General features: G+C 33.3%; 1 protein-coding gene across 3 annotated transcripts in view; it reads left to right on the forward strand.

Moving 5' to 3' along the window:
* LOC128854818 (uncharacterized) overlaps positions 1–15,563 on the forward strand; it is a 73,474-nt gene that overhangs the window by 1,782 nt on the left and 56,129 nt on the right. The window contains exon 1 of one of the 3 annotated variants that reach the window (XM_054089227.1): positions 13,956–14,201. The exons of 1 other annotated variant lie outside the window; for it this stretch is intronic. The gene's annotated coding sequence lies outside the window, so the exon portion shown is untranslated. Of the gene's footprint in view, positions 1–13,955; positions 14,202–15,563 lie in introns of those variants that run through there. One more of the 3 variants, XM_054089229.1, reaches the window with a different exon arrangement.

The raw sequence follows: 15,563 nt of genomic DNA on the forward strand, positions 1-15,563 counted from the left end.
CAAGTAAGAACTGCAAAAGGGCAATTTGAGTGTCAATAGGCAAACCATCAATCAGCTGTTCTAAATCGCCAACTGCCAATCTAAAAGTACGTTCACATATGCATTAATTACCAATAAATCTACAAAATTAATCTACCCGTTCATATACGGCAGATTACCTGCAGAATTGACAATCAGCTTTCATTATTGTTATGAAAGGTTTTTCTTCATAGAAATTATTTTGGTGGAATATTTCGGTGTTTTTGGGTCCTTTAATTATTATTAACGATATGAAGTAAAGACAAAGTGAACAAATATTTTATTTAATTGCGCAATTGGCTGCTAATAATAAACATGGAGAAATACGTAAAGGACGTCTACTGTGGTTGCAAAAATGATGGCAGCAATGCGCATGCGAAATTCGATATTACATTTTATAATAAGTAATAAGAGGACACACGTTTATGGACACACGCTTTTTTTCTGTCATATGAATGCATAGTTAAGAATACCTAACAAACATTTTATTAGAATTAGGTCTACAAACGTGTTTTCTTTGCCGGCATCCATTTTATTTAGTTTTTACTCTGACGTTTTTCTTTACACTCGTAAAAATACTGATCTATTACAAAGAAAACAAGGGGTAGTTTGCCAAAAAGTATGGTTATTATCTAGGATTATTTTATAATCTCAGATTTTGGGAGAGAAATTTTGTATGGGAAATCACGCTTTTTAATTACGGATTGGGAGTTAAGCATGAAAAAGTAGATCATCTACTTATATGTGAACGTATTGTATGATGTTCCCAGTTAAAAAGTTTTACCGAGATGGCATTTAATGAACAGCCAATGACTAACATGTAACAAAATCGATGCAAAAATTTCGATTTCTACATTTTCAATTCCATACAAAATTTATTGCATGTGGATGAATCAATGACGAATTGATAAATTCTTCTGCTGACAACGAATAGCCAGTTTTAGCTGTAGCTTAAATAGCGTTGTGATTTTTCACCTGAATAAACTGAAGTATATTCGTGGAAATTTGCCGCACAGAAAACAAAACTGCAAAGTAAGAAAAGCTCTTATAATATTTACATCAATTTCGGATTCTGCGAACTATTATTTCCATTGCAATTACTTTTTAGAAATATATACGAAATATAAAAATTGGCGGCCGCCATAGTCGAATATTTTGTGCGTGAGCACTATGCGGAAGGACACAAGCTTGTAGCCCACTGCGAACATGAAGCACCAAATTATTAAAAAAATGTTTCCAATACCGATAGCCCTCGGCAAGTAATGGCAAATCTCCGAGTGTATTTCTGCTATGAAAAGTTCCTCATACCTAAAATTCCACTTCTCGTCCGAAAGCGAAATAAAACTGTAGGCCACCCTATTTGTGCAAGAACATCATTGTCACAAATGGGAGGCGGAGCGCAGCCAAACACCCAACAAAAGGATGTACGCGCCAATTATATTTACTTATTTGTTTAGTCAATGTATACAATGTAAACAATTCGTATAGGCTATTATGTATCTATTTCAGATGTAAGTAGGAATAAGAGATAACTTAAATCAACCTGCTTATAAAAGAGCCTGAAAGAATCCATGAAGTGATATTTTGAGATTCTTTGGAATAGGAGCATTCCGAGGATACAAGGGACCTAAGAAAGCCTATATTAAAAACTGTGAAAAACAAAGGGACCTGTTGGAAATATTGAAGAAAATATTCTCAAAGAGCACGAGATATCAACAACACACGTAGTACATATATCGAAGACGAAATACAATGACAAGATTATTTTCTTAATCTGCAAAGACTTTAAATTTATTGATAAAAATCTTGATTCAAGGACGGCGGTGCGATCTGAAAAGCGTAGATTCCTCAGTGCAAGGCGTAAGAATACTTTCCGGATTCTCTCCAGCCCAGCAACATGGCATGCATAGTATGGAGACCAGATGAAAGAAACGTATTCAATCCTCGAACGAACGAACGTCATATACAAAAGCTACAGCGTACTATATATGGGTCACGTCTACTAAAAGCAAGCATGGCATATGAATTGGTTATAGTAAAATTAATATGATTCACGAAAGTAAAATTTGAGTCAAAGATTACACCCAAGTCTTTAATTTCATTTACGCGCAATGAGGGTGTAATGGTATTGCAACGTTTAGAAGGGTAAGAATAAATGTTGCCTGCATTCAGTGAAATACGACTCTTGATACTCTAATTGCAAACGTTATCAATATCGATTTGCATCAATTGAGAATCTTGCGAGTTGCTGATCAACGGATAGATAGATGGAAGCAGAAATCTGACTGATGAGAAGAGTAAGTAAGAGGCAACTCAACTCAGAAAAGCTTAGTGAAATCCAAGGCAGCCTAAATTTTTTAAGAGTATAATATAAGAAATCCTTTTGAAAGTCTTGTATAAGACATCATAAACGGTGTATAGCTGAATGCTCTATTGAAAAGCTGCTACACTATCATTTGAAAGACGATGTAAAAATTAACATTTATATTTAAGCGTTTCATGAATCGGAAGCAGTGGATGTTATAGCCGCTAATTCGGAGATCCGGGGACCATCTCTTTATCAGAATTCTTTATAGACTTCAGCGGGACTCATGCGCCAGACATGAGCTAGAGACGCGCATTGAGCTAAAGACGCGTCATCGCTGGTTTCTCAAGCATACGATTTGAGTACACAAAATATTAAGCTCTAACTTTCATTAACACCACTTGATCAATCTTGGCATTTAGTTGAGTAACAAATAATTGCAATATATTCCTATATTTGATCGAACTCTAAATGTCAAAACTATTATAGACCACAAAGTATTGCTTAGAACTTTAAGACGTTTTGAACTAAAAAGAAAGTAAAACCAAGTAAAACAAAACTTTCCAACACTTATGCCTGCACGTATGTAAATATGCATATATGTATTATATATATGTCCGTTTCCATATATACAAAAAATACAGTAGTAGATCACGAGCTTATTTCATGACAGTTAATTACTCAACTTTATTGTTATCTGTGCATACTAAAGCAAGTAAGAGTTTGTCTGAGATATAAGTGTGCGGTTACTTATTGTGCATATGTACATATTATATATACTACATACGTATGCACACGAATATACTTAGAATATACAGTCGAACTTCTCTACAGTGAACTTCCATATAATGAAGCTCTCCTTCGAAGACACTGCTTTTTCGTTCTACTTTCGGTGTATTTTTGTCTCCTTATAATGAATTTCTATATAGTGAAGTTTTCTATATAATGAACAAATTTTACAGCTGGAAATTCAAGCGTCCTAAGTTTTTGTCTCCATATAGTGAATTTTTTCAAAAGTTTTCTGTTGCAAAAAATTACAGTTAGATGTGGACAAACTGTAATGAGGGGAATCCCAAAATTAAAACAGAAAAAGCTGAGCTATTACAGTTTTATTCAGTGACTGAAGTTAAAATGACGCATCGAAGCAGCATTTCGCTTGAAAAAAAGTTATTAATGATTAACAAAGTTAATGAAGGAAAAAAAAAAAAAAAGATATTGCCAATGAATTCGGAGTTCTTCCCAGCTCTTTATCAAATATTTTAAAAAATAAGGAAGTGATTTTAAAAAATGCGGAGGATTTGGCAGTAAATACCAAACGCAAAAGACTTCGACCTTGTCATTTTGAGGATATTGACGAAGCAATGCTGAAATGGTTACTCGTTGCACGTGGTAAGAATCTCCCTTTATGTGGACCATTATTGAAGCAAAAGGCCAAAGATTTTGCAGAAGCACTAGGACACCACGAATTTGAGGCAAGTACAGGTTGGTTAGACAAGTTCAAAAGTCGGCATGGCGTTATTCAAAAGACATTATGTGGGGAAAGTGCTGACGCCAACATAGAAAACCGTGATGAATGGGTAACGAACGTCTTACCGAAATTAATTGAAAATTACAACATTAACGACATTTTTAATGCCGACGAGACTGCTTTGTTTTTCAAATGCTTGCCAACTAAAACACTGGCATTCAAAAATGAAAAATGCTTTGGTGGGAAGCAAAGCAAGGAGAGAATAACTGTCCTGGTGGGAAGCAATATGACTGGATCAGAAAAGCTAAAATTGCTGGTAATCGGAAAGGCCAAAAATCCGAGGTGCTTCAAGGGAATAAAATCTTTAGGTGTCGATTATGAGTTTAACAAAAAATCATGGATGACCAGTGAGATTTTTACGAAATGGATTGTAAAACTCGACAAAAAATTTTGTGATCAAAACAGAAAGGTGTTGTTTTTTGTTGATAACTGCACTGCCCACCCTAAAGATGTAAGAGACAAGTTGAGAAACATTCATCTCGCTTATTTTCCTCCCAACATGACTTCGTTACTGCAACCCATGGACCAAGGCATTCTCTACAATATGAAACAACATTACAGAAAACGAATTTTAACGAATATATTGACTCAAGTGGATGAGGGAAATTCTGTTATGGCCATAGACTTGCTGCAAGCAGTTCGAAATCTTAGCAATGTATGGAATGTCTATGTTAAACCAGAAACAATTGCCAACTGTTTTAAAAAGGCTGGATTTTCAAAAGATGCTATGCAGATTCCATTTGAGCATTGGGCTGAAGAGGACCTTCTTTCAATATCAGATTTGGCTGCTTTACAGTCTTCATTTAAAAAAGTAGCAAATATCGAAGCATCGTTTGATGACTACGTAAATGTTGATAATGGTGTGCAGACTTCGGACAACCCATCCGAAGAAGATATTCTCAACAGCATTTTTGAAAGTCGCGGAGTTCCAACTGAACCTGGTAAGCATTTATCTTTTTATAGTCAAACAAAAATTTAATATGTAAATATTATTTCAGATAACGATGAACACGATTTGACCGTTGAAAAATTGGCAGAAACTGAGGAGGCATTACCTACATTGATACAAGCTGCTTCATCCATTAGCGTAATTAGAACCTTTGTGGAAATGAGGAGTGACGTGCCGATTAATGTTTTCAACTCTCTACATGATTTGGAAGCTTTTATTAAAAATGAAAAATGGAAGGCTGTAATTCAAACCAAACTCACTGATTATTTTAAATAAAATTACGTAAGAAATCAATGTTTCTTTATAATGAAGTTTCTATATAGTGAAGTGATTTTCAGGTCCCGTGCGAATTCACTATATGGAAGTTCGACTGTATTACATACGTACATATGTATGTAGGTATAGGTACTTATTGGTTTGGCAAAAACTTAAAGATATTCTTACCTGTTTGATTAACTGTTTTGTAAAAATCAAAATCTTAAAGTCACATTGTAGAAATGTAAATTCTACCGCATAAAAGTGTCACCTAGTCATCTCGGAAATACAATATGTATGCTCATATATACATACATACGTACATTTGTAGATATGCAGATAACTAAGCGTGCTTTATCGTAAATTTTAGCGCAAAATTTTCCTTTTGAGTAACTGCATTACGTAGCGGAAAACAATGCGACTGCCATCAGAGATTTTCAAAAATATAAAACTCCGAGTACGTCAGCAATGTTATTGTTAAAAGCGTAAACTCAACGACACGCATGTACATGTGTATGTGTGTACAAGGTGGTGCAAATTTAATCACGCTATCGGAGAATTTGTAATTTTTGCAAATGCCGTTGTACGTCAATCATATTTGATACTTGTAAACCAGGCAGTTGCAGTATACAAAAAGAGACAAGGAATTGAGCGTGTAAAGGTCTAAATACTTGTTTTTTTATTTAGTAAACGTGGTTAAAATGCAAAATTGGATGATTAATTTTGCGCCACTTTGTATATGAGTTTGTTGGCACAACAATATGCTCGCATTGGTTTTCTGTTCCATTAAAATCGTCTATTTTGAAAAGAAAAAAAATAAAGCAAAAAAAAAAATAAAAACGATGTGGATTTGGAGTTTTATCTAACACAAGAAACGTGGCTGGCGTCGCTCATTTGAAAAAAATTCAATGGCGGGTTGAATTTCGTCTTCTAGCGTTTTTTCACGGGTCATTGGATATGGGTAACCTTTCTTTTCAAAAATTGTCAAAGAAAGAAGTCCAATGGCATCATTCGTTCCTTAAAACTCAACTGATTTACATAATTTTTGAACTTCAATGAAAAACAATTGTACTAAATTTAAAAATGGAGATACGGAATATACATCTACAAACATATACATCCCAGCAGTTAATTCACTGGCTCCTAGCTGGTAACCTTCAAATAAATTCGTAATCCTCAACGTTGCTGTAATTTCTCATAAAAACAAACTTATTTTATTCCTCATGCTTGAAATGCATGAATATGGAAAGAGAAGAAAGGTGTGACCAAATATCGCTTCTGTTGGTGCTTTGTAATATTAACTCCATGGAGAGTATGAAAGCAGTTTTACCAGCTGGAGAATTTAGCCATAAAATGCAACCTTCGCTGAGTCAGAATGCTGATTTTCCTGAAACTTGAGAACTTAAAATAATAATACGAAACAGAAGTATGTTGGATTGAATTGTTTTGTTATAATCTGAAAAATAATTTCCCGGAATTTATTTTTTGAATATGAAATCGGTCTTGTAATCACCGCGTCTACGAGCTATATGGTCTGTTCGAGCAGTCCAATTTTTGACTACTTTTTCCAGTAAATCTGAATAGTAAATCTAAATAAGCGCAATTGGCAAAATTGCGACGCAAACTGTGCTCGGTTGACTTCAAATGGCTTCAATTCTTACACGAGCTGCGTTTTGTAGGCACGTAAACCAAAATCCTTATGTAAAATTTTCCACGTGGTCGAAGGACAAAGGCCTACAAGTTGAGAACGACGACGAATCAATATTTCGGCGTCTTCTCCAACACTTCCATCTATGAGCTTTGCGAACAGAACCAAAAAATTCGGTTTACGGTATCTATGAAAATTTATTTTGGTTTTTGTGCTTAATCGCTTCAATTATTATTTACGAGTATTTCTATAATTTTTTTATTTTTACTCTCTAATACCATTTTATTACTGTCCTTTTAAGTTTTAAGCAGCCGTTTCCTTTTTTTAAATGATAGAAATGAGTTTTTTTGTATGAAAAGCGATTATAAATTTCACAGTAGTATTTCAGTATTCCCGTGCCAGCTATTCATCGGCGCCTTGACTAAGTTCGATGCTGGGCAAGAAACAAGATCAAGTCATGATTTCAGTTGAAAAGTTAGAGGGAATTGCATATCATATTACCAAATTTTTGTGATTCTGATGACGTAGAAAATGGACGTGCTCGATAATTTGCAATAAAAAAAACAAAAATCGACAAAACAACAATATGTAATTAGATTAGAAATTTTTTTAGTCTAGCCTAAGGTGTAATCGCTATAACTTTAATTGCTAACTCCAACAAATAAATGTACACATAATATAGTATTTCCTCAAGCCTTCATTCTATTGTACAAGTTTTCGTCTTCCCTGACACAAACAAACTGTAAAACATTAATGGCTATCACGTTAGACTTAGTTTTTTAATACTCAGTAGATTATAGTATTTCACTTAACAGTTGGCAACACGTCGTATGTACATATGTATGTACGAGTATACCAATTTTATGTCGTATTGTATATCGCCCAGGTGCGAAATACTGTTACATATATACACCTAATATGCATTTACATTCAGATACTTTTAAATCTAGACGTTCATACTCGTGCTCGTATAAATGTTTTGCTGGTAATTTTATTTACATACAAACACTCATCGAAAAAATGCGGCATCCATTTTGATTATAAATTTTGACATTTTGTTTTTTTCGTTTTTAATTTTAATGGATTGCAATGAAAATTTAGTTCATTCTTAAACATGAACCATGTGAACCATACGAATTTCAGAAATTCAGAATTTTCATCAAAATTTTAAAGTTTTTAGTCAGAATGTTTATGAAACTTTTGGTATAATAAAGTGAAGAAGGGTTGAAGTGCTTTAAACATCGCACTAATTTGTAAAATTTTTCTTACTGATGGCATTGGGCAATTTTTTGTGGTAATTTGGTATACATACATACATACATATGTGCATCTACCGGACGTATGCCATCTTTCAAACATGCGACAACTACAGGGTCTTTCAGGTGAGAGTTGCTTGTTGAGCAGAGTGCTATTATGACAGTTGCCATAGCTCGATGGCGTCTCTGTGGATATTAAGGGGTAACACCACTGTAGAAATTTCAAAAAATTGATTTTTTTTTATAAGCTTTAAAAATTCTTTGAACCTTTTAAAATACAGAACAAAAAGTTTTATACGTTACCGAAGTTTATTTCATAAATATTTTAAGCTTTTAACCAAGCGTTAGTGACTGCTACCTAACGACTTCTCCAAATTTCCAAACTTTAAACGCGTTTTTCTCAAAACACGTTTTCTGAAATTGGCACGCAGCATAACTCAAACAATTTTAAATATTTTTAATCAGGTTTTTCACTACGTTTGTATAATAACCTTCTTAGGAGAAGAGCGTAGGGGATTTTCGATAGATTAATTTAAACGATTGTTATAATTATTTAAGTGCTGTTTTTTTAGTCCAAAATAGAGTTTTTTCCTTCAAATGCTTGCTAATTCCACAAAAATAAATATTTTTTAAATCCCCTACGTGTTTCTCTAGCTATTCTTATCTAGATTACGAAAAAAGATGTTTCTTTGTTCCAGATTAAAATTTGCACCCTCTGTGCTGCGTGCCGCGGAGCTCCTTCAAGAGAAACCACATTACAAAAATGTCTCCAATGCCGCCATTTTGTAAAATTTTTCGATCAAACTTTGTAGTTTTGTATTTTAGTATATAAGTAATAACTTCCCAAATCAGAGTGATTGTTTTCCCTTTCCTTCTATACAAAAAAAATCTTTAAATATCGTGTTTATTTTAGGCGTGTACAGTGGTGTTACCCCTTAAGTAAAAAATCTACAATTTACCAAAGTGCGTTCGATTTCGCTGAATATCCGTATTAAATGATTAAAACTCACTACGAAAATGGTCAATTTATGAAAATTGGCAATTTAACAAAATTTTGTATTGTATATTTTAGGTCAGTTTGTCAATTCGTCAATTTAGTAAGTCGTCCAGCAGAGCCCTGAATAAAAAAATTGTGACTAACTCGCTACAATTGAAAATATCTCCGCTAAAAGAAAAAGAGAGAGATTAAAGAATTAAAGAATACCAGAAACTTTCAATTGAACGATTGAAACATGTTGACCACATTTTTTGCTGTTCGGTCGAAAATCTCGGTAAGAATAATTTCTTGATGTTATACACAAATTTGGTTACCAAAATCGCCCGATTTAGCACTTTTGGACTATTTTTGTGGAACGATTTCAAAGATAGAGTAAAAGTGTTTCAACCAAAAACTATTGAAACTACTTCGAAAGGTAACATTTCGCGAAATTGCATACCGCCGACCCAACTACGCCTAAATGTCATAGAAAATTTCATCATAAGAAGCGGCATCTGTAATCGAGCAGGGAACTTTTGAAAATAGTACCCGTTATTGATTGCAGACTCTCTACTACATTTGCTAATAAATTTGACAAATTTATTCTCTATAGTTATTTGCAATTAAAAAAACTCGAGCATGAAATACCCTGTACAAATTTAAAAGATGTTTAGACTTATATTTAGTTGCATTTTTTATATGTTTTATTGAAAACCTCAGTTGTGGTTGAGGTAAGTGTGAAAATAAGATATTGGAGTAATGACTCATGGGCGTATGCGGATATATCAGATGCTAATATGAATACTATCTAAATCATCTCTTCCTATTTTACGATATACACCCAATAGATATTTGCGCTTGAGCTCAATTTGAGCTCAGATTGAGAGGCAAGATACTCTTAACAGTACCGTCAGATGAGAGTCACTTCACTCTTAACAAAAAGGGATTTCTAGTATGACAAAAATTGTGTTTCTCAACTTGAATCAAATGTGGAGATCTATTTGATTTCAAAAAAGATTTATTTAAGGAGAAGAAATGTTCCCACTGTCTTTAAGGTCAGTCTTATATCGGTTCCGCGACATCGAGATATTGAAGGAAATTGCAAGGCCGATGTGCGATCCAAAAAGGGTGCTAAACTTACACTGCTTGAAAACAGAGGCAATATTGGAGTTCCTATGGCAACTTGCAAATTAAAAATACAAAATAATATTCTCCGGGGGGCCAATAGGTCAAGGAGAGAAGAAACTACTTGTGTTGCAACCAGGCTAATTTGGCCGCAAATAGATAAGAAAAGGTCAGGAGAATTGCTCAACCTCTCAGGAGAGAACATCTCCAAGGTCGTGGCTAGCCTACGTAAGCACTCTTCTAAGCCAGGAGTATTTTCTCATAATTACTGCAGAAGTTGTAGAAACGAGAAAGAGGACGAAACAGTAGAACACTTCCTCTGTGAATGTCCAGTTTTAGCTAGGAGTAGAGCAAGATTGTTAGGAATATACTCCTTTTGGCTCGCTGTGGTACTGTCCGGTGTTGGGGGAAAAACATAACCCACGCTTCATAAGAGCATCTAAATGGTTCCATGATAAATAAATACTGATATTCCCGTCTTAAACAGGGGTACCACAACGGACATAAATGGTCTAAGTGAATTGGCTATTCTAAACTGACTGCCACAAAAACCTATCCTAAGGAGATGAAATCCAGCGCTACTGCGGCATCGGCGTCAGGCAAGTCAGGAAGTGTAGAAAGTGAAAACTAAATAAGGAAAATAAAAAACAAGGATACAGTGAAAAAATATATTTGGAATGACATAAAAAGTATTTGCTGGTGGTAGAGCATTAAGAAAACTTATTGTGGCACATTCCAATGACGGCTGGACGGCATTTTTGCATATTTTATATATATATTATTTTTTTGAGTTCTTCACAATTCTTAGCTCTCCAGTTGTTCTTGTATACCCGAGGATGATAGATTACAAGGTTTGGACATCAGAAGCAATTGGTCACTTCGGCTGCCACGTCAAATGGGATTCGGCAGCAGAATTGTGCCCGCTCATTTCACACGTGTTCTTACGCTCTTCTATTCAGTCGTTGTTCAGACGGCAACACAATTTTAGTCAGCAAATCAGCTGATTCTGAATTGTCTCGGCCGTATTGTATAACAAAGAATTTAAATTTTTAAAGAAGTCCTCTATTGGCCAACTTATGCGCAAGTTTGGGGTTTCCCCTCTTTTGGTACAAAATAAACTTTTTGCTTATTTAAAAATTTCTGCATTTTATTAGCGTAATGAGACGACACTTTGTTAGGCTTGAAAACAAAGTTGCCAGCAGAATAATGCTTTGAAAGGAAAGGAATCCAATCCAATGTTTACCCAAAACATTGATTATGGTATACATACTTCTTTGTTCACTGCAATACTACTTAACTTGAACCAAAGCCTTGGTTAAAATTTCAAATAGTTTCACATTGAAGTCACAGTTTGAAACGTCATTTGTATAAAATCGATCATTTCAATGTATCTGAGATTAGCTGAAATTATGACTTTTTATTGAAAATTCGAATCGTCTATCGGAATTGCGGTTGACCTACTTTTTTTCGCCATTCAATTTGATGCTTTCTTAATGTTTTACATATATAAATCTGATGGCAGTTCATATCTCCAGCAGTGTCGCGTTGGCTCATGCCAACGTTCCCAATTCAAGTTGGGCCAAAATAGGGCCTAGTCATTACACTGCCCTGCAAATTTTAATTTGTAGTAGAGTAGGGTGTGTACTTATGAATTTGATTTTTTTTATTTCTTTTTAAATGGAATGTTTGACTTCAGATTTGTAATCAGCGACACTAAATACCTTAGGAACACTGCACTTTTCATTATATCTTATCTTGGGTGTAGATAAGTTCCTATGTTCATTTTTTTCTCTACCCCCGTAGACATAAGTACACCCCCTACTCTACGGGTGCATGCGAACAATTTGGGTTTGGGCTTATTTCAAAGAGCAAAGTTCAACCTTCAATTACTGGCAATAACGAAGATCGTAGTACGTCAGGGTTCTGCTCCACAATTTTTGAAAAATGGTCAAATACGCTATTTTTAGGGGTTTCAACCCCCTTTTTTTGAAAACTTGACGTGATGGAAAATTTTTGAACTCGGATTCGTGCTTAGCGCGAAAATTCCCTTCGGGATCACTAGGTCCCATCTTATTCGCAAAACCGATGCAGGGTAGTGTTATCAATGGAATACTTCCACTGTCACTCTTTCTTATCACACTCATAGCCCTAAGATTTCTATATAAAGAAGATCTTGCTTTTAAAATGCTTATAGGTAAATATTTCATTTACTAAGCTTTTGATTTCTTTAAAGAACTACACATTGCGCTCGCCGATGTTAAGTTGCTTCGACGGCATTTTTAACATATTTTTTTTCTTTAATCCGAAACTACGAAGTGAATTGAGATATACATGGAAACAATAAAATTAACATCTACTGATTCGATGTGTTAACTTTCAGTCAAAGGAGTTTAGTAAAAGTATAATTTTGTGTGCCATCACCTGCTATGTAAAGCCCCTGATGAATTATTTTAGAAATACGTGGAGTTTTGTTTCAAAAAATTACCTAAAGCAATTAGTTTTTTACGTTTTTATGTTCCTCTTAACTTTTGTTAGTGATTTTTTGCTATTTTAAAATAATATTTGGAGTGAGTAATAAATTTTTCTCATAAAAATGCCCTTTGAAAATGCCTTTCAGACTTGCTTATATTTAACATGACTACCCAGCAGGGGTTTGTACTAGTTGAGAAATATTTTTTGGAAAAAAATAACATCTTGTCAAAGCAAGTGCTCAACTGCTGCTGGGATGACATTCAAGCGATTACTACTCAGCATCCGTTTCGAACTAGTGCATAACGACTACCGAATGCACAGGTCTCAATTTTGACTATAATTATATGTTTACATGTGAAGCTCTCTTCTAATATCTAGCCTTTTCTTTCCCATGATTTCGTCTATACGCATCTACAAAGTTCTCGCTTTTTAGTCCGCATTTCGCTTTTGGTACAGGTAAAAATGTGCTAATGCGGTCATCACAATTTCTTTCATACCATTTTTTGATTAAGCAAATATTTTATTTCTAATTCTTATCCACCCAAGTATGTATGCCCACATTGAATAACAATGATAACGAATTAAAACCAAAAAGGAAAAGAAATTAAAAAAAAAAAAATGAAAAAGCGAACAGGTATAAAAAAATTTCATTATTAAGAGTACAATTTTACGGCTAGGGGCGACACCTTTACCTATTTGTGTAGTTGATCACTGAATATGGGTATGTGACAAGCATGAAAATTGCTCTAATTGAAAAGCCCAATAAAACATACTTAGATGATAGCAGAACTTATTTAAATGTGCGAATCAGTGGAGAGTGAAAAAGGCAATAAAAATCTGAGCTTCTTATAATGAAAATAGTAAGCAAAGCGGCAGCGACTTGCTGTGACCGTCACCGGCATAAACGCGTAAATCATTTGGCTTAATTGTCCCACAAAGCACCACACCCCACCAAACCCACCTTCACGCACCCAATTACTGCTAATCGTCGGTGCACCTAGTCGTCGCGCGATCATTCACAAGTTCATTCGATCGAGTAATCAACGCCCGAACACGCTGACAAAAAACGTCCGCTTTCATTGCACAATTTGTTTAATCACTTGTGGGGAGCTACATACATACATATATTTATATTATTGTATTGTGCATACATATGTATATAAGCAGGTACATGCATACAAACCTTCCGAACACCTATTCACTCAGTCGCACAATCAATTTGTCAGTGCTTTCATTTATCAATAGTGGTTAGTATCGCAATCTGTGATGATCAGCCGAAATTTCCGCGGCGCAGACTTACTCAAATATAATACATGCAAACGTACAGATAATATATAGTCGTACATATGTACATATATAAGAGATATCTTTTATGCTGGTATGTAGTTAGTATCCACATTACGTTTGACGCTGTGAACGCGCAGTTAATCGAGAGTTGTATTCTTCGTTGGTGATATGAAAGCAAAACAATAAAAACAAAAGCATTATATGTTTTATAAACAAAAAAACTCGCCAATTTTTGTCAACTACACGAATTTTTACGCTGAGCGTGTGCCAGTCGCAAAAAGTCAACCCTCGTGTTGTACGTGTAAACGGAGCAACAGAAGCAAAGGCAACAGCAATAAAAATACCCGTCAATAAAGTGCAGTGATCCATGAATATGAAAATAGTTGAGTTTTTAGGGTTATGATAACAAACAAAATTCTTTGCACACACGCATAGCTAAAGCGATTGACAATAAAATGAAATAAATTAAAATTAAATTAAATTTAATGAAATACGATAAAATAAAATGAAAAGAAATGCAATAATGTTAAATAAAAATTAATTCAAATAAAATTAAATGCAATAAAACACACAAAAAAAAAAAGTTAAAATTAAAAAAAAAAAAAAAAAAAAAAAAAATCAAAATAAACGAAAATAACGTAAAAAATAAGTAAAATTAAATTAAATCAAAGCAAAATAAAATAAATTACAATAAAAAATAAAATATAAATCTAAAACAAAATAAAATAAAATATTAAAAAATAATTAAATTAAATAAATAAATAAACATAAAATAAGATACAAAAAAATGTTTTTAATAATAAAATATAATAAAACAGATCAAAATAAAAGAGAAAGAGAAAGAAAAAGAAATACAATAATATGAATAGGGGAAAATTAAAAAAACCAAGCGAAATAAAATGAGATTTAATTAAATCAAATTTAAATAAATAAAATAAAATAAAATAAAATAGAACACGTTAAAATGGCATATAATATAAAGGAAAACATATAAATATAATTAAATACAATAAAATGAAAGGGAATAAAAGAGAATAAAAAAAAAAAAAAAAAAAATAAAGTGAAATCAAATCAAGTAAAAGAGCAGAAAATATATTAAAAAATAAAAATAAATACAATAATATGAAAAAGCGTTCAAATACAATAAAACAAAAATAAAATAAACTGAAAAAGTAAAATGGAGTCGGACTAAATTATATTAATTCAAAATAAATTGAATTAAATTAAAATAAAATGTAAAAAATTAAGTGAAATCAAATAAAATAAAGTGTTATACAATACAATACCTATAAATAGAGCGAAAAACTCAATAATAATAAAATAGTATTTAGCGAAGTGGAAAGTGACTATTGGAATTGACATACAGATTTATAGAAATACCATAAACATAATATACATATAATATATTTTATTATAATATAACGTGCATATGTATGTATATACTATCTGTATGTACGCATACAAATTTTATAAAAACAGAAATTGGATTAAACGGACATTCCTGAATAAAGTTCAGGCGTTTTTCGATCTAAAAATTCCAAAAATTAGCGTCTAGTACATACATATGTATGTACATAGTGTATATTTATAAATTCCATAGAGTAAAAAATGGTTGCCAATAGGGGGGAAAATGAAGTGTGAAAAACCGAGAGCCAAACAATAACCCATGATAAAGCTGTAAGCGCTTCAATACACGTTTTTCTTTGTGATTAGACTCCGAAATATATATATTATATATTAATAT

This window comes from Anastrepha ludens, chromosome 2 (genome assembly GCF_028408465.1).
Source record: "Anastrepha ludens isolate Willacy chromosome 2, idAnaLude1.1, whole genome shotgun sequence".
In the NCBI taxonomy this organism is placed as follows: Eukaryota; Metazoa; Arthropoda; class Insecta; order Diptera; family Tephritidae; genus Anastrepha; species Anastrepha ludens.